Source organism: Callorhinus ursinus, unplaced genomic scaffold, assembly GCF_003265705.2.
Source record: "Callorhinus ursinus isolate GAN/ISIS: 27379988/994484 unplaced genomic scaffold, GSC_fseal_2.0 scaffold1, whole genome shotgun sequence".
Classification (NCBI taxonomy): Eukaryota; Metazoa; Chordata; class Mammalia; order Carnivora; family Otariidae; genus Callorhinus; species Callorhinus ursinus.
In genome coordinates this window covers 27,319,244-27,346,960 of record NW_027397063.1, presented here as the reverse complement: position 1 = coordinate 27,346,960, position 27,717 = coordinate 27,319,244, and positions in this window count along the sequence as shown.

Sequence of the window (27,717 nt, the reverse complement as noted above, 5' to 3'; positions counted from 1 at the left end):
AAACCAAGGTCTCCTGCCAAGTCTGTCTCTTTATTTATTTTTTTAAAAGATTTTGTTTATTCATTTGAGACATAGAGATAGAGACAGCACACGTAGGGGGAGAGGCAGAGGGAGAAGCAGGCTTCCCACAGAGCAGGGAGCCCGACGTGGGGCTCAATCCCAAGACCCTGGGATCATGACCTGAGCGGAAGGCAGATGCTTAACGACTGAGCCACCCAGGTGCCCCCAAGTTTATCTCTTTAAACCTTTAGGCTATATCGTCTATCTTGATATAGAAGGAGGTGTGACAGAAAGATCACTGAGCCTGGAGTTAAAATACTTATTTCTGTTCTTAATTCCGTTAATTACTATCTCTTGATCTTTAACAGATCACTTAAATCTGCTTCAATTTTCTTTATCTGTACACTAGGAGCAAGACTTGGTCTCTTGAGGATCAAAATGTGGTGACATAACTATAAAGTGTTTTATAAAAAGCAAAGGTTTATAAAAACTGTTGTGTGTTTCTTCAAATCATCTAAGTGCCACAGTGTTTGGAAACATAATCTTAATAAATACTTGTGATAGACCAGACAGTTAAGTTAGACATGAGCTGAAGGCAATGATGGTGAACAAAAGATTACACTTAGAAGCCCAGGGGCACAAAATCCTGACCTTGTGGCTTCTAAGACTCCAGGCTAACAGACCAAGAGTCACAAGTGGAGAGCATGTGCTCTCCTCTTCCATCTCTGCTCCAGGGTAACCCCTAGACTCATTATAATGCATTTGCCTTTCCCCTATAGCCCCCACACACCACCAGGAAAAAAACTGCCATGATAGTTCAGGTACAAACCTTGTAGTGTCACGATCTCCTCCTCTTCCCAACATGTGGGAGGAGTCCCTCAAATGATTGGAAGCAACCTCCATTAGAGACCACCCCCTTGTATGTCCCAGCTCCTCCCAGCCCAGAAAGACCCAGGAAATATCCAATCCCCAATTAACCTCAGGGCCCCTTCCACCTTGGGGAACCTGCCTGCTCTCCCCTACAGAGTGTATTGTTGCTTTAATAAAACTATTTTCTGCTTTCACTTTGGGCACCTCTAATTCTTTATTATATTGGTGCCAAGAGCCAAGACCCAAGGCTTTTCATGCTGACGCTTGTGAATTGATTATAAAGATTGTGTCGAAGCAGAGAAATTACTCAGTTTCAATCCAGGAGACTGGAAAAATTTTTGTACCACTAATAGAAAACTAGAAGACTTGGTTCTCAAGAAAAGATGAAGACCTGCTATGTTGGACAATTTCAAGTACAGGGGCATACATATGGAGTTTAAAGGGACTTTGAGATGCTGGCAAAATATGATTAGAGCTTCTTGGAGAGGTTGAAATTGGAGATGGATTTAAGACATCAGGGTTTAACTAGACTATATTTGCCAAAACCTGTATTCAGTTTCAATTGCTATGGACAAATTACCACAACTTTGTGTGTGGGGGGAAACCTTCATTTATTATCTCAAATTTTCCCTGGATGGGGGGGTGACTACATGGCAGAGTCAGTTAAGCCTTGACTCATGGTTTAGCTCAAGTCTTGATCTTAGGGGAATGAGATCAGGTCTGCTGGAAATTCTCTCTCTGCCCCTCCCACTTGTGCTCTCTTTCTCTCTAAAATAAATAAATAAATCTTAAAAAAAAAAAATTCCCTGGATCGAGATTCTAGGAATGGGTTAGTTGAGTCCTAAGCTCAGAGTGTCATTATGCTGAACTAAAGATAGTGTCTAGGGCTGCTGTCTCAGCTGAAGTTGGAATCCTCTTCAAAGCTCAGTGGTTGTTGGCAGAATTTCATTCCTTAAATCTACAGAATTGGGGATCTCAGTTATTAGAGGATACCCTGCCATATCACCCTCTCTACCACATGATAATGTTCTTCTGCAAGACCAATAGCAGAGCTCTGCTGCTACTTTTTGTCTCTTTTCAGGATTTATCTGATTAAATCAGGGCTATCTGGGGTTATCTTTTGATCAACAGAAAACCAACTGATTATGGAACTCAATTATATATGAAAAATATTTGATTATTATATAATGTAACATAATCATGGGAGTGAAATTCCATCATATTCATGGGTTTCACATTCCTTTAAGGGGAAGGAATTATACAACGATGTCAGGGACCAGGGATTATTTTAGAATTCTATTATAGGAGAAATAAAACATTCCCCTCATATCCTTTCTTTTTTGATTTATCTGAAAAGACAAGTCAAGATAATAAATCATAAACAAATAAATCAAATTATTTCAGTAAATAAAGGAAGATACCTACACCTTAATGAGGTCTATATAATGAGAAAATTATATTATAAAAGCACAGATAAGTTTTATTTCAGTTTTGCTTGATGATACATAGTACAGTATGAGAATAAATGTTATTTGCACAAAATAGAGTTACCAATGTATTATCAATATTACATAAGTAAAAAAAGTCTTAGACTTTGGACATTTCTTGTATTTAGAAAATATGTTTTAAAAAGAACTGAATATTGGAAAACAGTATGAAATACAGCTTATACAGCTTATACTTTCAAAGAGGAAACTCAATCAACTAAGTTGGAAATGGGTACATTTTTGTCTTATGAGTTTTGCTTACTCAATGAAAATTTCAAAAGGAATTAAATAAATGCTATAACTTATGAGTTCTCAAAATTTATAAACTGGCTCTAGAAGAATATTTATAAAGATGATAATTTAGATTGATAAAATACAGGAGCAAAGCTATCTAGTAGACCTCTTGAAAAAAGAAAAAGAAAAATAGCAAAAAATCACATACATACAAAAATAAATAAGAACAGAACTATTTTCAAAAACAGAATTAGCAAAATATTTTTATGCTCTGTATTCTTTAAAGATGGTTGCTAGGGAAAGTCATGGGAACATTCTAGGAAAACAAATGCAGCACTTACTAACCACCAACTATTATTACGTAGAAAAATATAACTACAAAATTCTGATCTCATCATTATCACCAATTTGGATATAGAAAGAAATATATGAGAACAGAGAAACAATAGCACAAAATTTTCTTCTTGCCACCATGAATATAACAAAAATATATAACTGCCATATTATATTATTATAAATATAATTTTCTATTCTTCCACATAGATATTTTAAAGAAAAGGCTAATGTACCAGTGTCCCTAATTATCCAAAATTCTATTATCTTGAAATATAAATAGATTTACAAGAACTAAAAACTAAAGAAAAACTAAATGTGACAGAACTACTAAGGAAAGTGGCAGCCTAGAAAGGCAATAGTGTCCTTGCTTCATTATGGTTTAATCAACAATGGCCCCAAACCAAAAATGTTATTCATTATTTACCTGCTGTTCATTTAAGGGTGTGTACTTTCTAGGGAGAGACTAGTGAAAAAGGAAAAACAAATAATTGGAATTAAGAGAATTTCTAAATTAAAGATACTAGGGATACCCAGTGAATTAGGAAAAGAATCCAACAGAATATAGATAACAAAATATCCCTGAGCAGATGGAGTGAAATCTGGTAGGAGGATTTAAACAAAATTGAATAAGGGAGAATAACATTCATATGGAACAAAAATGACTGTCCACATAGTGTCTCTCACATCAAGAATCTGTATCTATTAAGAATCCCGGTGAATTGGGGTGCCTGGGTGGCTCAGATGGTTGAGCGTCTGCCTTCGGCTCAGGTCATGATCCCAGGGTCCTGGGATCGAGCCCCACATCGGGCTCCTGGCTCAGCAGGGAGCCTGCTTCTCCCTCTCCCTCTGCCTCTCTCCCTGCTCATGCTTTCTCTTCTCTCTCTGCATCTCTGTGTCTCAAATGAATAAATAAAATCCTTTAAAAAATTAAAAAAAAAAAAAAAGAATCCCGGTGAATTTACATTTTTGCTTCTGTGCTGTCAGATAATACAAAGACCAATCAGAAATATAATACCCTGCTCTCAAGTAAAGATCTGAAGGTGGAAATAACATTTTAGATATGTTGGAAATGTTTCTAAAGAGATTCTCCCACTTTGGATTAATGGAAGTCAAAACAGGGCCTTCCTATTAAATGAGTAAAAATAAAAACAAATATGGTAAACACGAATCATAGAGAAAAAAATAGAAAATTATGTAGTTATAGAAAGTAGCACAGATAACTCAATAAAATAAAAATGAGGGCTTGTTTGTTTTACTGTATTAGGGATCTAGACAATAGGACAGATTTTTCAAAATGTAGAAATTATTTCTTAACCCAAAGAAGAAATGATCTTCAGATTAAAAGAATTGATTAAATCTATTAATATATGGTAAAATTATACAACTTCAAATGTAATAAAAGAGGATTTTGATTCAGGTCATGACACAGTGACTATTACAAGAGTAAAAGATAGCCTTTCCTGTGTAGACAGTCATGCTAATTATACGAGACAACATTTCCTAGACATTGGCTAACAATTAGTACAAGGCTGAGATCTCTGAAATAAGAGGAACCTGTGAGCCTTAAGACAGCTCAGCATTGTCATGGAACAATTTTCCAAGTGCAGCAGAGGGAAATGGAATACAAGAAGAGCACTCTGTCCTGAACTAGAGAATCAGAGATTAGAGTGTGGGAGATCTAAAACAATGGCAATTTTTGTGAGGCAGGACATTAGAGGAGAGGGAACCGAATAAAGGTGGGCTCTACAAGTCTGCGTGGCAGTACTTTTTGGGTCTCAGCTAAGGGCCTGGTTTTGAATGTAAATGGTAAGACATGAGGCCTATCAGATGCAGGTGCTATGGGGCTGGGGGGAAACAGAGACGCTAGAGTGTTGAAAATACACATAGCAAACATTGAACAAACCCAAGAGAGATATAGACCAAACCATAATTATAATTGTAGATTTTGATAACCTACTGAGAGAGTAAGTGGCAAAACAAATAAATGCAGTAAATGAAGGCTAAAGAGAATTTGTGTATCACCATCAGATAATTTTTATCTAATTGACAGAAAACTAAATACAACTTCAGAATGTGCATTCTTTTCAACTGTCACCAAGACAGACCATGTTCAGTATATACTAATGCATAACAATAATTTTAGAAGACTGAAATGATGTAAAACATATTTTCTGACCCCAGGTAAATTCAATTAGAAATCAGTAACAATAAGATTTTTTTAACTCTCAAATTTTTAGAAATTAAAAAATTACTGCTAAATAACCAAAGGTCAAAGAATAAGTCACAGTAGACATTTACTGCAAATTTGAACGGTATTACAACATATCAAAATATATCTGCAGAGTTAACCAGGGAAAAGCAAGTTTATAACTTTAAATTCTTATATGAAAAAGAACAGTTTAAAAACAAAATGTCACTTCAAGTTCTGGCAATGTTGGTATAACTTTTACCAGTTATTTCTTCCACCATAAACCTAGAAAAGTAGATAAGATATATGCAACTGTTATTTTCCTACTGAAAAAGGGAAGCAACTGAAGCGAGTCTATGATTGGCTCACTGTTTTCCTGGAGGCATTTTCCAGAACTAAGCACAGGAAAAGGGAACTCAGGAAGAGCATAGTGGTCTTGCTAAGTTAGGAAGGAAGGGACCAGATTGTGTCAAAGCTGGAACTGGTAGAGCAGAATATCAACAGGAGGAAATTATGCAGAAATAGCTCCAGAAACAGACATGAGGTCTATTTTGCTGAATGTAAATTGATCATGGGCTTAGTGAAACTCCTGTAATTTGATAAGGATATACCAGGAAGATCTAAGCCGAGCAATTCCCAGATTCTACACACTGCAATCAGAAATCAAATCTCAACTAGCCAGAGTCAAGAGCTCTCCTTGAGTATTCAGGGTATTCAGTGGAAACTCCAGAATGTTCATGCCTCAATAACTGGGCTAAGCTAGCCTTAGAATATGGGCCAATGGAGTGCTACCTTAAGAAAACTTTTAAAGAGAATTGAAAGTATAAAGCTGATATGCAATTTTCTTACATATCTGCTCCCAAATTTCATTTGTTAAAGAATGGCAGCAAAAGCCGTTCTTTTTTAACTCGAGACCCTGAGATCAAGACCTGAGGTGAGATCAAGAGTCGGAGACTCAACTGACTGAGTTACCCAGGAGCCCTGATATTTAGCAATTTTTGATAAAATAAATTGTTACTCCATATAAAAGAAACAAAATCTTACCCAAAGTCATTAAGAAACGACAAACCTAGAAATGCCAGAAAAGATTGATTTAGCTGACAAAGAGTTTTAAAACTGCTGTTATACATTGCTAGAGGATTTAAAAGAAAACATGGACAAAATATGGAGAAAAGTAGAAAACATAAAAATGGAGAGGTGGTTCAGTCCCTTAAACATCTGCCTTTGGCTCAGGTCATGATCCCAGGGACCTGGTAAAGCCCTGGTGTCCAGCCTCCCTGCTCAGTGAAGAGTTTCCTTCCCCATCTCCCTCTGCCCCTCCCCCTGCTCAGGCTCTCTCTCTTTCAAATAAATAAAATCTTAAAAAAAGTAAATTATAGATGTGAAAACAGAATATGTAAGATTTTAAACAAAATAATTAATGGCCCTAACAGCAGATTAGGCAATGCAAGAAAAAAAGAATGAACTGTACACCCTGAGGCACATAGGGAGCAGTGACTCTTGAGAAGTACAAAGTACATATAATTGGAGAGAAAAAGTATGTGAATAAATAATGACAAGAATTGTTTCCCAATTTCATAAAAACTGTAAACCCATAGATCCAGGAAGTTCAAAGAAGCCCAAGCAGGAAAACCACAGGAAACATCACCTCAGGACATATAATAATAAAATCCTGAAGATAAGTAATCTTAAAAAAAAAAGGCTTAAAAATAACAGGTGTAACACCGAGTGCTCATCATATTATGTAATGAATCATTGAACTTTCTATCAAAAACTAATGATGTAGTATACATTGGCTAATTGAATTAAACACACACACACACACACACACACAAAAACAGGTGAAGCGTGGGGCAGGGGGGCACATGGGTGTAAGGGAAACGAAAGAGCTCTTTAGAAATAATATAGTCCAGAGAAGAACATCAAGAAAAAATGAAAAGCAGTAAACACATATGAACATTGGAGATGGAACTTGTAAAAGATAAGGTGATGAAAAAAGTTTAAGTGTTCTCTTTCAGAGAGAGAGAATAAATTCAGTTGGAAGTTTAAAGTTTAAAGATGCAGTATAAAAAATGTGAGTTTTTATGACTACTTTTAAATGTTAAAGGATTTTCAATATATTTTCATATTTAAATTCTTTTATATAATCCATTAGTTTGTTTTTATTAATGTAAGTTAAATTACATTCATTTTTATGTTACTCAGTATGTGCACACTGCATTTAAAAAGCCATTTTTGTCTGCCTATTACTCTTTCTATATATATCCATCCACCTTTATATACCTGCTTTTCTATCATTTCCATTTATTCATCCACCCTTCCATCCATACTTCTAGTTGTATATCCACTTGACTATAAAAAGAGGGGTATATATGAATATATAATGATTTTCTGATGATAAAATGCTCACATCTGCATGGTAATAATCTGAAGATTTTTTCTTTTTACAAAATACTTTTCATGTATGTTTTTACTGCTTTTATGTAAGTGCATTTTGGTCTTATTAAAATTATAGTATTATTAAAAGTATTACATATTTAATCATAAAAATCGGGTATGTTCATTTTCAAAACATGAGTTTTACTGCCCATAGCACATGCCTCACAGAGAAGGGTCACTTTCTGCCTGGTATATGGAACAGTATGTGTCAATATTCCTGTTATGCACATAGTAATTCCTTACTACATGGGAAATGTGTTTTTAGAAAATGTTGCTCAGAGGAAAAATGCATTAAGCAAACACAGTGAGAAGGTGGAAGAAAGAACTGCAATGAGATTTTACTTCAGAATATTTCTGCAATCACTCTTCATATGCTTAGTTTCCCATGCTGTTCAACAACTTGGCTTAGAAGATTATTTTTACCTGCTCAGGAATTAAATACAAATGAACTTATTCAGCTGCCTGAACTAAGTGCCTTTATATTCTGAGAAGCTTTAATTCTATTTTGAAGGAAAAAAATAAAGGACACTACTGATACACATTTCATGTTTGCTACTTATGGATACCTAAGGTGAATTTGGTCAGTAATTTTTTTTTCCTAAGGAATTAAATCTATTTAAACAGAGTAACCTCAGTAAAATATCTAAAGTATGCTATTTATGAGAAGTGAGCTCTGACATTGCTTGTATTAAGCTATTTTGGCCAAGCAACTTTCAATTTATAAGAAGGTTATATGAAAATGTAGTCTATAGCTCTATTCAGTTTCTAGGAATATTTATAATATTGTAAATATGATAAAGGATTATACTACATATCAAGCTCTTCAGCATAATTTGCTACTGTGGGTCCTATGTAAGAAGACTTGGTGAAGATCTCATATTGTCTTTACAAATGATCTTTAGTGAGGGATTCTTACAATCTTCCCCAAATGACTTATAGTGCTCTTATTTTCACCTAACTGCAGCAATTTGCAGCCCTGAACTAGTTATTTTCAACATATACTTTGCCTGGCACTATTATTTTAGACAATGAGTTTGGATTTCATATTTATTTTTGCAGTGTTTAAGGACACTGTTGAAGGAAGCTTCATCTACCATGTGAGGAGGAAACTCTATGTACAGTGAAATATATTCTAAACAGATTATTAATGGAGACCAAACAACATGACTAGATTTTTTTTCCTTTCAATACATTATTGATAATTAGCAACTATATTAAGTTTTCTGAACTTATAAATGAAGTGAGCTTGCTATTAATTTTCTACCCAGACTTAATAAGAGTCACTTCAATGTAATTTAATACATGCAGGCATTGAAATAAAACTGACTAGATTTGGAGTCTGACTTCATTTTATCTTCCTGTTGTGGTGATTCATTCATTTTAAAGTGCGTAGTTCTATATATCTTTGTATTAACAAAAATTAAACTCTCACTGATTTTTACCATAATTGCTAATATATGTCAAAAATGACAAAGTTAAGCCAAGATTTCCTTTCCTATAATTAGAGATATAGTAAAGTTTGTACCCCAGGTTTAGATTTACTAATTGTATGTAAATAAATAGAAATTTCTTCTATAATGCCTGACATCTATAAAACCATGAGACACAAGTCTTTAGAACTCACTGAAAATTATTAGATCTACTCAAGATGACCTTACTATTATTTCAATACCCACTAATATTACTGAGGTGTCTTTTAAAAATGATACTCTTTGCATATAAACAGATGGGAGAAATACTGTGTTTTATTCATAAAAGGTTTTTTTGGTTTTATTTTGTTTTGTGTTTTCTTTTCTCTCTCTCTCTCTTTGAAGCATTGTAACTGTGAGTATAATTTAGAAAATTTGTTTTATTAGTTTATTTAATTTTTAAGATTTATTTATTTTAGAGAGAGCATGCGAGAGACTGGGGGAAGGGGCAGAAGGGGAGGGAGAATCCTGAAGCAGACCCCCTGCTTAGCACAGAGCCTGATGTGGGGCTCAATCCCAGGACCCTGAGATCATGACCTGAGCGGAAATCAAGAGTCAGCTGCTTAACCAACTGCACCACCCAGGTGCCCCTGTAGGGAAAAGTATTTTAATACAAATGTTGCAAAATGCAGAAAGGCTGAACATTCTCAATATGTTTACTGACTTTCAACAAAATGTCATTTAATTCCTGAAGAACTTATTTCGGCTCAGGTCATGATCCCAGGGTCCTGGGATCGAGCCCCGCATCGGGCTCCCTCCTCTGTGGGAAGCCTGCTTCTCCCTCTCCCACTTCCCCTGATTGTGTTCCCTCTCTCACTGTGTCTCTCACTGCCGGATAAATAAAATCTTTAAAAAACAAAAAAAAGACAATCATGAACATCTTCACATCCATTTCATTCTTTGAAATTTATATTTACTATGAGAGATTTATTTATAAAAAGAACTCATTAAATTATATTTAGTTCAATAAAGCCATGAATTGTCTTCATATGACAAGTAGGATTGTGAAAATATATTTTGTACACCTCCTATTTCCAAATAAGCTCATCTAAGCACAGCGCCTCTGCAAAATGACTTTTAACACTCTTTTTAAGTAACAAACTTAAGTGGTAAAACTCCTAAATTTAAAGTATCTTACAGTTTGTTGACATTAAAACTCTTTGTTGCAGTTAGTAGCAATCATACATACCTATACTTAATGTTTTACTCAACTCTCCAAACTATTTTTAAAAGTAATAACTTGACATAACTTGCAAATAGTCAATGAAAGTGAAGAATCATGACAAATGGTATGTGCATAATTTTCACACCTAATTTTACCATAAAAGTGTGTATTTATTAGCCATTTTTTCAGTGTTAGTGAAAGGACGTGTGTGTGTGTGTGTGTGTGTGTGTGTGTGTGTATGCCCTACTTATATTTTAACTTTGTCATTTTTGCCCAGACCACTAGCAACATGAAGACATCATTACTTCATGTCTCTTTAAAATAGGAAAATAGCATACAGAAATTTGTGGACCTTCTGAATGCATATTTTTTTTACAGTTTTTAATATTCAATTATCACTTAAATTTGTTTTACATCTCATTCCTAACAGGAACATTTTCTTAAAAACAACTTTTTCACATTCCAAAGCACTACATGTTTTTTATGAAGCCAGTAACTTAAAAATGGTCACACATATCTCATTGGTTTGTATAATATTTAATATAATTATATAATGGCAATAACAACTATATCAGGAATAAATAGATTTGAAAATATACACAAATAACTTGGTAAGCATACAATTCAGTTAGTGGGATCAGAATTAGTAAGAGAGAAAAAGAGTAGCCTACCAGGGGTTATCATTCATCTGGACATAAAGCTACTTGTTTTATAAAGAAGATACAAAGATATAGTCAACCTGTCATATTATTCACATGGAAATGAGAGTTTTTGCTATATTTACTATGGATATGCTGAAATTCCATACTGTAATTCTTATTCATATGAAACATTTCTCTGTAAAATATTTTACATTTTCATAGTTTGTTTAATTTTAAAGACAAAGCAATTATTTTGAATATTTTGGACACCTGTAATATAAAACTGCTCTTTAATTTATCCATGTGTGGAGACTGATGATTAGAAATATTTAGTTTTGAAAAAAAAAGAAATAGTTTTGATCAAGACTGGAAATACATAACTGGTCTACGATATTAAAACTAACAATACATTCTTTATCCAGCCTTAAAGATGCTAATACATAATGCTTTCTTGAGTAAACCCCAACTCATCCAGATGTGTTATTTTTATAATGTTGTTGTATTCAGTTTTTCCTACATTTATAAGAAATTTTATAGTTTCCTTTCATATGATGACCTTTTGGTTTTGCAATTAAGGTAATACATACTTCACTATTGTCCAAAAGACTATGAAATATTAGCATTAATTCTTTCTACATATTTGATTGAAATTATTTAAGACATATGGGCCTAGAGTTTTCACTGTAGAAAGTCTTTTAATTTTAAATATAACTTCATTATTTGAAATGGAGGATTTTCGGGGGGGGCACAGTCAGAATAAGTAATTTATGTTTTTCTAAAAAAATTCTTTTAATTTGGGTTGTCAAATTTATTGGCATAAGATATTTCATAATTGTCCCTTTTTATTACTTTTGGAAAATTCTAAAGTGATGTCCTTTATGTCATTTCTGATTTAGGTAATTTATGTCTCCTTACTTTTTTCTCTTCATAAGTCTGGAAAGAGATATAATTATATTTTTATATTTTTTTTCAAAGAACCAGATTTTGTTTACTCTTCAGTACCTTCATACAATTGCTTTTTGTATTATGACCCTGGTATTATAGTTGTTCTCTGCAGAGGGAGAGGTCTTTTAATAGAGTCTTAGTTGGTCATATTCAGGAACAGAACCAGTCTCATGTATTATTTTTTGCATTTTCTGAGTACATTCTGCAGTCTGTTGGTTAGATCTAAGTAAATAAAATTTAGCTAACAAGGTTTTAATTTGTATAAAATTGACTGATAATGCATTCACACTGTAGAAAATATAAATTACTGTAAGTGAAAAGAAGAAATAATGGTCATTAATCATTATAATATGTGAAGGTAACTACTTTTCAGATTTTGGTGTATAATTCTCCATTCTTGTTTTCCTTATAGGTCATATCTTATATTTTCTATTTATTGTGATATACTTTAATTATATGAATACATTATTTCCTTTTTAAATCTAAATTATAACAATATCAAATTATGCTTAAATATCAATGCTAATTTCAATTGAAATACATTACTACACTTCCATAAATATATATATGCATACATATGTTTCATAAGATATGCAGAAATGCCAATTTTCCATCTTTGACATTAAATGCTCAAACTGATTAGCATGAAATTTGTTGTGCTAAATAGCCTGAGAAGAGGGGAGCATGAAATTGACTTGACATGTTAATATCATATTTTACAGTGAGTCACATTATAATTAAATGGGAATTTTATTGTAACTACACATGGTGCCTTTGCCTTCAGAAAATACTCTTACTTTGAACAATTCTATGGGACTATCATTGGTCCCATAAGGAGATATGCTTATTTGAAACCTGCTAAAATATCTAAATTTACATATGTCCAAATTTAGAGAAGATCCTTACTTGTTTAAGTATTCAGAGTGTGAATTTAAGACAAACTAGTGACAAAACAAGAAGACATTTAATATTTGAAATCTGCAAATGGTACTTGTGTTTTTAACTGAAGCTGGTAAATATTTTATGCCTGATCCAGGAAACTTACAGGTGCCAGAATAAATGGTAAATTCATATTGAAAGTCAATTTCCAAATAAAAACAACCGGCCACTAATGCAAAGAATATAATAATTAAGTTTGTACAGTGAGGGGATTATTTAGTTTCTTAGAAATATTATCTATGTTTTTACTTCCACTGTAAAATATTATCCAATTCTTATGTAAAAAAATACATGTTTATAATATATAATTTTAATCAACATTTTTTCAATGTTTTCAAAACCAGCTTAGTACCTCATTTGTATAGGACTATATTATAAACGTATTTTTTTACATAAAAATTGGATACTATTTTTTAGTTACAGTGTGGATCATCATAAAAAGGGTTACATTTATTACAACAATTCCTCTGCTCATAATTAGAAGCATGCAAATAATGTTGACAGCTGGGTTTAATGCCTTTTTATTTGATTTTAATGGGTTTATCCCTAAGAACAAAGTGACGATCAAAAAAAGTTAAGATTTTGTCAAGGTCACAAATTGATTTGCACATGGTTATGATGCAAGCCATAAGTTCAATCTCAACTTTTTTTTTTTACTTTTCCCTAAACCCTTAAAAATCTTTACCTGTCATTGTGCCCAGTAAAACTACATCTTCTTCAAAATTCATATAAATTTTAGTTGATTTCTTCAAATGAATACCACGTTAGAGTAACATATTTTAAAAGCAATATTGTCAGAGAGAAGTTACAACAGCTGACCATAAAATAAGTAAAAGCAAATAGTAGCTTCATATTTTTTTCTTCACAAAGTCAGTTAATGGCTAGTCCATTTTACAGTACAGTATAATGATCAGAGCATGATCTCTGGATTTAAGACTTGGCTCTACAAATTACTAGCAGTTTGACATCAGGCAAATTTCTCTGTGCCCAAATTCCCTATCTGTAAAATGTGTACAATGGTAACATACACAGTTCAAAATGTTATGTAGGTTAAGCTAAATTAATATTTACAAAAGTACATAAAATGGCAACTATTATCCTGATTATGTACAACATTTTAAGACAGGTATGAAAATAGCATTATGTTTGCTCCTCTAACTCTTGTGTTTGGCCCAGAGTATTTACAAAATCTCTAAGAAGCAAATTACAATTTACATTAATTTAATACATTTGCTTAAAGGACATAACACTGGGTAAATATTTGATGATTCTATTGTTTTTATATCCAAAAGTCTCTGTTGTATATTGTATGCTTGTGTTTATAAATAACATACTTAAATTTGACAGATGAAATAGTTCAATACAGTAGATTGTGAATAATGGAAGTCAGAAAATTGAAAATATTGTCAAAGATATGTGAGGAAAAAAAGGATTACCTTTCAACACTATCAGATTGAACTCTGTGTGGATTTATTTGTGGGTGTGGAAAGCTAGTCAATACTTCTATATTCATTCAGGAACTCTGGCATTATAGTGGCTGCAACCGGGATAGCGATGTCTGAGAACAGGTGGACTTAAAGCTTTGAGGCTACATCTGGTTAGCAATAAATGGAATTCGCCCAAAAGAAAACAAATCAACAAAAGAGTTTGTTTGTCAATGGCACAATACCAAGCCACATGAAAGTATGTTGAAAAATACACAAGACTGTCTGGTTCAAACTACTAAATTCAAGAAAATATTTTGTGCCTATTTATTTACTTCAAAATCTTGTCCAGGTAGTCAAAAATAGTCATTCAGCATTTTTAAGGACTTGGAGAATTACAACAGTTGATTTAAAACATATGCTTGAAAAATATACTGAGAAAAACCTAGGAATACACCTTTCATTTTTCAGTTTAAGAGACTCACTATTAAATGTTATTCATAAAATGAAGATCAAATATGTAGTATAAACCTGACTTTGGACATTAAAGATACTTGTCCCTCAGTCACAATAAAGAACTGTAGTTTTGATGGAAGGTCTTTTTAAGTCACAAAATAATTCTGCTGGTTTGAATTTTTTAATCCATTTGAAAGACTGGTTGAAATTCTACATTGAAGGTTTTAAAGACATGGATATCAATTCAAAATAGGCTTTTAAAATTATTATTGCATTTAACATTTGAGAATCTTTAACTTGTAGATCTACATTTATTCTTTTCAAAGTAGTCTTTTAAAATAAGTAACCTCTCTTTCTATAAATGAGAAACTTTGGGAATCTATATTTTAGGAATCAATTAATTAAAATTATCCAATTATTGTTTTGGGTAACTTCTGTATATGATGCACTGTTGTTAGCATTATGAACAGATTCGCATTCTTTTCTGTAGAGCTTCCCATACATAAACCTTAGGGAGTTTCATAATGTGAACATAAGCTCTCTATATATTTTTGAAAATTCTAAATTCATTTTAAAATGTGACTCAAGAATTTTTTTCTGAATTGAGGTTCTTTCAACTACAGATTGTATTCTAATCATAATATTGTACACATGTCAAAACTATATCTGCTTAGGAAGGTGCTAAAATCATCATAGATAATTAATGCTGGAAGTCCTAGAGAAATAATTTAAGTAAACATAACTGACCACTGGTCTATCTCAACCTAGAATAAAAATGATTACAACTGGAAGCATCTCGAAAATGGGAACTTAGTACAGTGAAATAATAGAGAAAAATGTTAAGAGAATAAGGAATAAAAAGTGCAATGAGAAGCCCCTTAGATTACTCATCACTCACTTATATATTCATTCAACAAATATTTATGAAGATCTAATTTTGTGCCAAAACTGTGCTAGGCACAGAAGACAGAGGGAGAAGAATATATATACAATTACTTCTTTGTGAAAAGCACAGCCTAACGGGGAAGTGATTGGGGAATGGAAAAAAACATGTGACAAAGTAAAATTAACTGCAGAATATTGGAAAATATATATGCTACTGGTTGACCCATGAAATCCAATTTTAATTGGGAGGAAAATGAAATCAGATATTGGTGGTCTGACAGGAACAACAACAAAAAAGTAATACAACATTCAGAACATTAAAGGTCAAAAGAGAGCATATTCTTGCAACGATCTAAATGAATTTATCTCTACTCTTCAGTATATATTCTTACATGTAACTAAGTTCTGAGGTCAAACTTCTTTACCATATATAATCTGTACTCTTACCCAGTGATTTGTAAGATTCAGTTTCCTTCAATTTACTGTTTGTTGAGCAACCTGGTTTTGTGAATTACCATTCCTTGAATGGAGACCCTATATTATATGATGATGCCAATATTTCCTAATTTCTGTTTCTGGTAATACAGTTTGTCTACAGAAACAAAACCACACACACAGTTCATAATTTGACCCCAAACTACATCAAATGTGTACATCTAAGTTTAGATTATATAAGCCAAAGTTTACAATTGGAAAAAGCATGATTCACCCACATACCTTAATATAAAAAGACTTTATGGATATCATCAGGTGTATGCAATATTGTAATGTCATTAATGTATGAACTATTGAGTTCATTATAAACCTAGTTGAATTTGTAGTTATTTCCCTTAACATGTTTAGGTTAACAATAAGGAGAAAGATGAAAATTCAAAAAATCACTCATAAAACTTTAAAAGAAGTCATGTTTTCTAACAAGCTAGTATTTTTTTTTTACCTTAAATATGCTTGGAAATTAACACACTAAAATATAGGCTTCATCCAGGGCAGCTTCCCTAGATTTGATTTACATTAGCCCAAGTTTCAGTGTTAATTATTAGAGATGGGTCATTTAACTGGCCTGTAATTAGAATACCAATGAGCCAGTTCTCTTAGAAAATTTCCCTGTTGTAGATAGATACCTCTTCAGTTTGAATATTATAGCAATAAAAAGCTGCTCTCCATATAAGATATATATATTTTTTCCATCTTGAAAAAGGAAAATATGTATGGAGGCCATTCGTAATAGCCCCAAAGGAATACCGCCCATGGTATTCTAATATACATTTATTCAGTCATTACATAGAACTGATACCCTGAGCTTACAAGGCTGATGGGCCAAACTTTTCTGAGCAAAGTACAGAATTTGATTTTAAGAAGTAAGGAGGAGGCAGGTTATTAGACATTGTGTCACTTTTCACTGGGGCTAGGGTCCAGGGTAAATGTTTTGATGAAGTGGCATTTCTTATAGACTGGTGAAAAAAGAAGTTTGGCAAACAATAAATAAATGTCTAGCTTGGAATCAGATTCCAAAAATACTTGAGCCAAATATCAATTAATGTAGTTTTTTTCCAAAACACTTAAATACTGTAGAGATATATTATGACTTTGGAGAAATGACCTATTAAAAGAACAATGTATATACAACTCTCAGAATGATTTCTTACAATAACAGGTTTCAAGACAATTTTGTACATATTCTCTCTCTCCTACTTTTTTTTCCTCTTTGTCTTCCGCTTCAGGCTAATTTCTTTACGTATTCTGTGTGTGTGTGTGTGTGTGTGTGTGTGTGTGTGTGTGTGTGTTTCTCTCTTCTGCTTCAATCTTAAATATAGTAAAGCGAGGGCAGATGAAAAATGGTTAGAATTCATTCATTCTAGAGATGTCATCCAATTCAATTTATCTAGACTATATGAAATAGTTTGGTTCTTGCCTTGTACAAATCTAGGTTTCAGGCTTCCATTTGATCCTGTGACCCTCTTATACCATCAACATCAACATCAGCATCTTCAATAGATTTCCCTTTTGTGTTAATTAGAGTCAGACTCTTTCTTTTTAACAAGCAGTCTAAGTGACACGAGGGTCATTAATTGGCTATATTTTTTAAAATAACATGTAAAATGAATACATATGTCCATCTTTAGAGCATGAGTAGAAATAAATCTTTTCTCAAGAAATCTTTCTGTAATTTGTGTTACTGTAGATAGAATGAGACATTATATAACATAGGAGTAGGTTGTATAACAAAATCATTTCATTTTCATTGTGTTCCAACATAATTGTGGTCACCCAGTTTGTTTGCTAAATAGAATCTAACACTTGTTATTCTATTTGCTTAAGAATTTATCACTGCCTTTATAAAACTGACCAAAAATGTTTAATTTATTCAACTTAACTTCCAATGTAAAATATATTTTTTTATATTAAGAAATATAAGAGGTGCCTGGTTGGCTTGGTAGGTTAAGCAGCTGACTCTTGATCTCAGCTCAGGTCTTGATCTCAGGGTTGTGAGTTCAAGCCCTCCACTGGAACCTACTTAAAAAATATATATGTTTTTCTGATAGAAAGGAGTGAGGAAATTATATTATTTAATGTGATTATAGAAAACAAAAAATCTAGAGGTAGAAACTGGAGCAGCAGCTCTAGAAAATGCTAAGGGAAAAACAATCTGAGCTAGTTTCATAAAGATGAGTTCTTAGGAACATCCTGCATAATTATAACCTATTTCAATGTATTATTCTATCTTTTTCCCTAAAGGCTATTTACTAGAGTAAGAAACATCCTGAAAGGACACCATTACTGCCTGTCTACTACCCGGGCTCTTCTCATGACAACTCAGAAAAGGTGACTGCAGGGATTCTCTTGGCAATCCTCTGAGTTTGAAAGTCTTGCTTTATCTAAGTCAAATCCCTCATGGCAAATGCCAGGCATATGCCCTCATTTTGTCTCCAGTAGGAGCCAAACTCCTAAAGTATACTTTTTCAAGAACAGTTGTATATTGTAGTGGTTAATAGCACCTGTTTCTGGAGTCAGAACCCTGCCTCTATTTCGTTTTATCTTTGTGACTTTGTGCAATCTGCTTTACTTATTGGCATCTCCATTTCTCACACATAGGCAAGAATATTAAAGGCACTTGCTACATCCAGGAATGTCTGTCATAATCAGTTGGAATACCCTAGGTAAAATCATCAGCACATTCCCTTGATTAGTATGTACTAAAAAAGAGTTAGCTATTAGCAAATTGTGTTTATACAGCCTATAAGTAAAACAAATGAATTGATATTTTTTGTTATCCTAAAAAATCATATTCCTGGAAAAGACAATCTAGGAAAAATGTATCATTCTTTCAACAATGCAAATATTTACTAGGTGTCTACTGTGCAATGGACACTATTAGAACTAATGATATTTCATAGAGGAAGAATAGATCATGAGCGAAAATATCTAACTGGGTAATTGCTTGCTGTATGATTTTTAAGAGGAGTACTTTTTAGCATCTACTAGGTCATACTAATTTTCAATTCTCAAACAGGTTTTGAAGAGATAGTAATTGAACAAGCATAGCATAAATTCCTAACCCAATATTCTCTTCTAAACCAAATGATATTTTAGCCACTATAACACTACAAAGCCTTTTTGAATACAAAAACCTCTAGTGCATGAAATGATTGATGATGATACGTCTGATGTTGTAGAGTTGTAATCTGCCTCTTGTTCAAATGGGATGCCATGACAAATAATAAATTCCCCAACACAGGAGAGAAAGGCCTGAAGCATGTAGAGGGTCAGTTGGAAGAGAATAGATTCCTTTTCTGAGCTTGCTAGAGTACCAGTCCAAAATCCCTTATCCACATAAGTGTTTTTCTTACGTTTGTTGCAATTTTATTTGGCAGCCAAACCTGATGTGAATGATGAGACGATAAATAATAATGTTTAGTCTATGGTCCTTATGGTGAATATCATATTAATATTTTTGACTAGAATGTGCAGCTATAGACCCCACTGAGAGTGTTACACATTACACAGTCTATGTACTGCATTACCTTTAAAAAGTGAAAGATGTTAAATTCTGAAGTGTGACTCAGGGTCTAGACACATAATTGTGGACTTGTTTTGAGAAACGGGAAGAGTTGTTTTACTCTCCAAATTTTACTTCCCCCATTTGTGTCAGTTGCTACATGTATGTGTGTGTTTTAAATATACTTTATATACAAAGTATATATAGATATATGAACATATATTATGCATATTTTAATGTAGGAGTAGAAAAAGCATACAGATAAGTTTATAATTCATGGAATGCAGTAGTAAACTGCTTTTCAGAAAATTCATACCATTTTTTATTTTGGTTAGTGTAAAGGTGATTAATATATCTTTCAATTTAATTCTAGGATTTCCAGTAGAGATATTTTTATATCCTAATAATTCACATTTTGTCTTTTGTGATTAATTTACTCATATAATTTGCCCCCCAAAATGTTTGAGTCCCATTAACTCATTAAAGCTCTATTTTAGGTCGACAGCCATTTCTCATTCTTATTATTTTACAGTATGTTATCTCAATATCTGTGTTATAATTTTATAATACTTTTGAATACAGATAATTATTACAAATATTTAGATAAAAAAGAGTTTTTTGTGATTTCTTTCTTTTTTTTAAAGATTTTTATTTATTTATTGAGAGAGAGAGAGAATGGTAGAGAGAGAGCATGAGAGGGAGGAAAGTCAGAGGGAGAAGCAGACTCCCTGCTGAGCAGGGAGCCCGATGCGGGACTCGATCCTGGGACTCCAGGATCATGACCTGAGCCGAAGGCAGTCGCTTAACCAACTGAGCCACCCAGGCACCCTTGTGATTTCTTTCTAAAGTTTACATTTTTGGTGTTTCTACACAAATTTCAGTTACACAGTCACCAATAGATTTTCTGTTATATGAAATTTTACACTTTACCTATTTTAACTAAATTGACACTCTTGTATAAAACATAAAGTAACAGAATTATACTTTTCCCCAAATAATTATTTTCCCAGGAGACTTAATTTAGTCCTCATTTGGGTTATTTCATTAAATCACTATTTTATTAAATTAAGATAGGCAACTATAATAGACTATATCTTGAGTGCCAAATTTGATCAAAAGGCAGTGACTAAATATGCAATATGGTGAGAGCAATTGGAGTTCGTTTTTAGACTTCATGGCAGAGACAGCCAGCAGGGATGATCCAAATCTCCTGTTGATGAAGTGTAAGAAAGTCCTGGCACAGTTACCTCTATTTAAGCATATGTGTTTAAGGATTTTATTTCTGTCTCATTTTTCCTGAACCTTTGATTAGTCTCAAACCTCATGCCAGTAATGCCATACTGAGTGTTAACTTTTCTATTTTATTTTAATATCTAATATTAAAATTATCACACTATGTTTTCTTTTTCCCAACATGTACTTTAAGTTCTCACATTTCATATGTTCAAATAAACCTTAGACTAATATGTATTATAATACATTATTAATAATGTATATTAGAAAATTTGATTGAAATGTCTTTAAATCTGTTAATTAATTTATGGAAAACTGACATCCCTTCAAGATTTAGTATACAAATATTCATATTAGTCTGTTCTCAGGAAATGTTAATAAGCATTCTATGGAAGCTTTAATTTCACATATTATTCTCATACAAATAAGATCTTTCATTATCTTTTTCACCAATTAATAAAGAGAAGTTATAATTCTTTCCTACCAGCTTATATAGGAAAACCACAAGATCTTTTGGTCATTTTATGTCCAGTGAATTTATTGAATGTTCTATATTCCAGTTGGATATATTTGGTTTACAAAGTAAATAGTATTTCCTGTGAAATGCCATTTTGCCACTTTCTGTCCTGTAGTTGTTTACTCTGCTTCATATTCCTACATACTTATGGCAAAAATGTCTCTAATCATTTCTGTTAAAATAATAATTATGGATATGTTTATTGCCTTCCTGATTTACACAAGGAAAACTGAAATTATTTATGGCAAACCTTACTAAGGTCAAGGACATAGTATTCATCCTACTAAAAATTTCAGTAGAAAAGTTTAGTACACTGTATCAAAAATGGTAAGAATTATACATTATGATGCTATCTTTCTTTACCCCTCCGTTTAGCTTAGTAATGTTTATATGTACCTACTGCTGTTTACACATACAAACACACAGTAGTCAAGGTAAATATATATATGCCTTTATGACAACTGCCTCTTCCTCCCCTGCTTGGCCACTGGAAACAGTTTTTGTGTTCCGTCTCTCCTCCTAGGTGTCGAACATTCTTTGGAATTCAATTCTCTTAGTTGCATGGTGGCATTAACTGTCTAATGGGTTCAGTAAGTTATGAATTTTTCGTTTATTTGGATTTTTTTCTCATTGTTAAAATAAACACAATATAGTGTTTTTTTGTATCTGAAGCAGAAGCAGATCTCTCCACATTGGTGATGCAGTCATTTTTCATTATAATTTACTGCAAAATTTCCTCTAATTTTCACTAGGTTTCTCTTTTAACCATGGTTAAGCTATTTAGGAAATAGCTGCCTAAACCAAAATATATGGGGATTTTCAAACTATATTTGTTTTTTTGTCGTTGTTTCAGGCTTAATTCTACCATGTATTTTAATGCTTTTATATTTATTGAAACTAGCTTCTTCTTTCAGTATATGATTAAGTTTTGTCATTATTTTGTGTGTGCTTTGTCATTCATGTGTGTGCATGTATGCATACATACATAAATATACAATTACATACACAGAAGAGAAGAGATATTGGGAGGGGTCATCATAATCCAACTATCAGGTGAAATTGTATATGTGCAAGACCACTGTTACTTACATGGCTTTTGCTTTCTACACAATTCTAGATGTCATGTCATTTAATGAATTAACCTACTGAACTGCTTTCTAAAATATGTGAGTACACTTACACATATTTACTCACATATGTGAGTAAAAAATGCTGTGATTATGATTTGTAAGAACTTTGACAAAAGTCAAAAAATAACAATTTCAGTTTCTACTTGGAACACAAATTTAAAATATATAGTATGAATTATTCCTTGAAACCATGCACACTCCTTAGTTTCCTGTCATTCAAATGAGAGCCAAGAAATCTTTTTCTAAGCTAATTCAGGTTTAGTTTATGTGATACAGAGCCAAAACTCTTCTTAATCAAGTGGCTATACAAAGTGTGAAAACTCCTTTTTAATTAAGGTAACCAAATAATTTACCATCAAAGCTGGGACACTTGTGAGAATAAAAGGGAATGCTAGTGGAAATATATACTTGGAAACAGGCATACACTGAAGCTGTTCAGGGAAATAGGAATGTCTCTCCATGCTACCTGTAATGTTACAATCAGCTCTAACAGTGGCAATGACATATTTTGCCACCAGCTCTAATGATATCACTGTATGTACCAAAGAAACACAAGTATGTACAAGAGGAAATTGTATAATTTAATAAATCTTAAATACACTTAAAAATAAGATGTATCTTTTCTGCTTCCCATTTTCTCTTCCTCCACTTTTAAAATTTCCATCAGCATTTTTTCTAGCAAGCTCCCTTCATTCCTGAAAATCAAGACCAAGACTTTCTAGGTACACTATTGTTCAAGTAGGTCCTCACTTTGTATAGAGGTAGGATAGGATATACTTAATATCTGTTCCAACTCTGAGAATCGTATTAAAAAATCTTATTAAGGAGGTTAATAGTTATTCTGAAATTACACAAATGGAAATTGAACAATAGAATCAATAATATACACGTTAATTACATGCATAATCAAGTTGAAAATGACAAATGTCTTTAAACTAAATATGACATAATGAGTGAATAATTGAAAATTTACTCTGTGCTACGTGCTGTTTTAAGCACTTTATATGAAACTCATTTAGTCTCAGGATCACCGTATTTTAAAACTCCAGGGAACATAGACACATGTAAATGGTACTTTTAGGGCTGTGCAATCCTGTGGTCTTATTTAAGCTTCCTAAAAGCCCTATAAGTTGGCACTTCTTTTGTTCTTATATTGTGAATTAGTACAACGAGAAAAATCAAACTTATTCCAAGTATTTCACCTAGTAAGTAGGGTAGCTGGTTTCAAAACTTACACTTGTAATCACATTCATTCATGAAACGATTATTTATTGAGCACATTACTGGTCAAGGCACTGTACTAAGCACTGAGAATATGATTAGGGTTGGTTGTTAGAATGGTACGCTATCTGTATCACATTTGGATACATAAAGACACAGACATCTTACATAATTATTTGGAAACATAATCACACATTTATTTTTATATATCTTTAGATAGACAAAAGGTAAATAGTTGATATTTATATGCTAATATATTTAGCTGAAATTGTGACATAAGATTGATACAAGGAGAAAATATGACAAAGTAGAAGAAAATTATCCAATGAGGATGAGTGTGGTGGGGAAGTTTATACTCTTTGTTGTCTGAAGATTGAGAAAGAACTATACAAGATTAAATATTAAATTTAAATATTAAATACAGATTAAATGTACTTATTTGTATTTGAAGATGGGAGGAAGAGTGAGACAGGGCAGATAGCAGCAGACTTGTCTGTATCTCAAGCACAGTGTGAAGTGGAGATGAAGCTGGAAATATATGCAAAGACTAAATTCAAATCAAAAGTAGTCAAAATTATTCTTTGTTGCTGTTACTTATAATTTCCCATTAAACACAGCCTTCCTTTCTAGTTACTGCTTCATCGGTTATTAAAAAAACCAATGGATAGATGTGCCAGTGTGATGCTAAACCCAAGCAAATCCATTTAGATGGGACTGGAGGCTGTGAGAATTTTTATTGCTCATCTAACCTCTACAACAAATTCAGAGCTCAGCAATTAGAAATACTGTATTTTTTTTTTTTACTTGTTGCAAGGAAGCATTTTTATTGCTCCAGCAAACATTTTTATTATTGGTATATAAGAGGAATTTTCTTGAGTATGTTTAATAGTCATGTAAATATATTTGCTATACTGAGTCCTCAATTACAATTTAAAATATTTGACATTAAGAATTTTGTATAAGGTGGGGTGCCTGGGTGGCTCAGTCGTTAAGCGTCTGCCTTCGGCTCAGGTCATGATTCCAGGTCCTGGGATCGAGCCCCGCATTGGGCTCCCTGCTCAGTGGGAAGCCTGCTTCTGAACCCTCTCCCACTCCCACTGCTTATATTCCCTCTCTTGCTGTGTCTCTCTATGTCAAATAAATAAATAAAATCTTAGAAAAAAAAGAATTTTGTATAAAGTATAGAGTTGAAACATAGATGAGAGCTCTCTTAGTTCTTTTTTTTTACTTCTTTTATGCCTGCTTTAATGTTAAATATTAGATAAAAAATTACATCTTGAACAACTCACTGTAATTGAGGGGGACAGAAAATAATGCCCATAAACTTGTTTGATTTTAGTTTGTGTTTAGGGATAGGATAATGGCTTTAACAGAATTTAAAGTGGGATTCCATGATCATTATTTTGGTTAGAAGGAATATCATGCAAATTGTCAAAAATAATATATTATGCTAAGGAAACTTGTTTCTCGAACCTATAATTTGAACAAATCAATTACTTTTAAGTAATGAATAGTTCAAGAGAACTGCTAAATATCTCCACTGTGTGTTGCCATAGCCATAATTTTTCTAATTTATATGGCATTTTTCTATACAAAAATAAGGAAATAGGTTTTTCAATTTCTTTATAACACTCACAAAACTGCTATAGTAGTGTTGAGGAAGAGTAATATGAAAACTCTGGTAAATGGCATTATCCTTTTCTTCTTGAAAAAAAATCTTCACATAATCAGAATTTATTTCAGATCCAAATATGATAAATTGTCTGAAACAATATGTTTCATTATCGTTGGTATTTGAAAATCTTCCTATAAAATCCATAAAGGTTTTCTTCAGCTTCTTAAGCATGTATTATTAACCTTTGTATGATTCAGTGCCTGAAAGCTTGTTAGCCACAATATACACTAACTGCAATTTCTTTTTAAATACATTCAATGCCTCAGCTCATTTTTCTTTTTTAATACAAATTAGAAACAGATTATTGGCAATTTCTAGTTATTGCACTTGTCAAATCCTTCATTGACTATAATTTGTTAAATTTTCACTTTAAATACAGATAGAGTAGGCCTGGAGAAAATATACCAATGGTTATTTTTCACAAAGATTATGGAAAAAATGTATTTTGTAGAAATATAGTGCCTTGTTAAACTAAATTATTGTATAGAAATATCACTATAGGTAATTTACTAAATACCAATATAGAAAAAAAGACTAGATGTGTGATGTTTAACTTAAATCCTGTTTAATAGTTGTTAACGTTAGCAATAATTTGTACGTATGTTTCAATATATTTATTTGAGAGAGAGATAAATACCTCAAAGCTTCCAAAAATAGTTTTATCATTACTATGTGGGATGCATGCTGTTTTTCTATCCCCACCTGTTTGATTTTGTTAAATTATACTTATGACAAGTTAATTTCATGATGAGTGCCTGTAACAGTTATATCTAGTGCCAAGAATATACTAGGACCTTGATATATGAAGAATTGAATTGAATCATGGATGTGCTGTCTTTTTTTATTTTCCAGAGCAAAAATATTTATAGTATTTTCCTCCCAACCATTAATTTATTTATTAGTTCCAGATATATTCATTGAATATCTATTATCTAGAGAGATATTAGATAGAAATTCAGAGATTTGTGAAAATATATAATATTTCTCAGAATGAGAAAATAACTTTAAAAGAGGAAAAATATATGAAGCATGAAAAGAAAAATCACAACAAAAGGAAATATACTTAAATATTTATATGGCCATTGATGATTGAGGTTGAAATAATATTAATTCAAGTCAAAATTAATTTTTTGTCATAAAAATAATTACAGTTGAAAAAAAGCAGGTGCTAGAGTCCTTCAATATTTAACAAATATTTTCTGATCACCTAAAAAGAAGTTTGTAATCTCTAATTTATCAATTCACTTGACTAATTCTACTTCTACAAATATTGTTTAGTGATTCTATTTGTTCTACTGTTAATCAAGATACTTATTTTTTTCCCCTTTTAACTAAATACTCTTTGTGTAGGTTAATTTAGCTCCCTAAGTGCTGAAGACCGGGGTACTGTTTCTGCAATCTATTAACAACGTTAATCTGATGTTTAAAACTTCTATACATTTGGCTCCTAATAATCTATAAAGTCAGAATTATTAGAAAATAAAGGTATATTTTAAATTGTTTTATTATTTACCTGATTTATTTTCTACCTCTACACTCAAATTCTGAATATATTTTTTAAATGAACAGTATCCTTTCAGACTACAACATAGTACTGCAATTTCATTAGTGTAAGAGCATAAAATATTCTTAGGTCATCAACACATTCAATGAATAATGTAATTGGCTTATTTCTAAAGAGTCATTGGCTCCATGGATGATTTAATCTCAAATCTCAAACTCCTTGTGGAAGTTCCAGGCATATTGAATAATCTAACTGTTCTCATGCTAATTTAGCTCGTAAATTTCCTTTCCTATTTTCCTTCCTATCTAATTTTGAACTGTTTCCTCCTTGAAAATATATAAAGGACCTTGAAGAAAACACATGCTTTCTCTATTCTTTTAAACTCTGTCTTGTTATGATTGCTTTTAAAATAACATATACCTAGGTCAATTATGACCCTTAGCTATTCTCTTGGGAACAGAGGACGGCATAAACTCCAGAAGAGGAGAAATTGATAGAAACCAAAAAACTAATGGTTCGAGAGAGCCAGGCATAACCACATGTCTAGGGGAAAAGTATCCAAGAGTATGGAAAAAAAAATACAACTTAATTTAAGGAACAGGAAGCTAAAGGTCAAGGACATGAAAAAGAATGAGAAGACTACTGGAAATAATATTTATTGACCCTCAAAATTGAAAATCTTTCAATAAAAATGAGTTACCTCTAACATTTTTTCTCCCTTCTTCTTTATAAGAAACATATCAAAGAGGCTTTATTATGCTACAATAGAATAACATAAAAATATCCTAATAGTGATATGTTCTATTCTTATTTTCTATAGATCACTAAGCAATAAAAAATTATTTAAAAATCTAGAGTTGAACCAGTTCTACTTACAGGTAAAACTATTCATTTTTAATAGGAAGTTTGCCTAGACCTGACAATATAAAATAATATAAAGTGCTTCAAGCTTTTAAGTAATC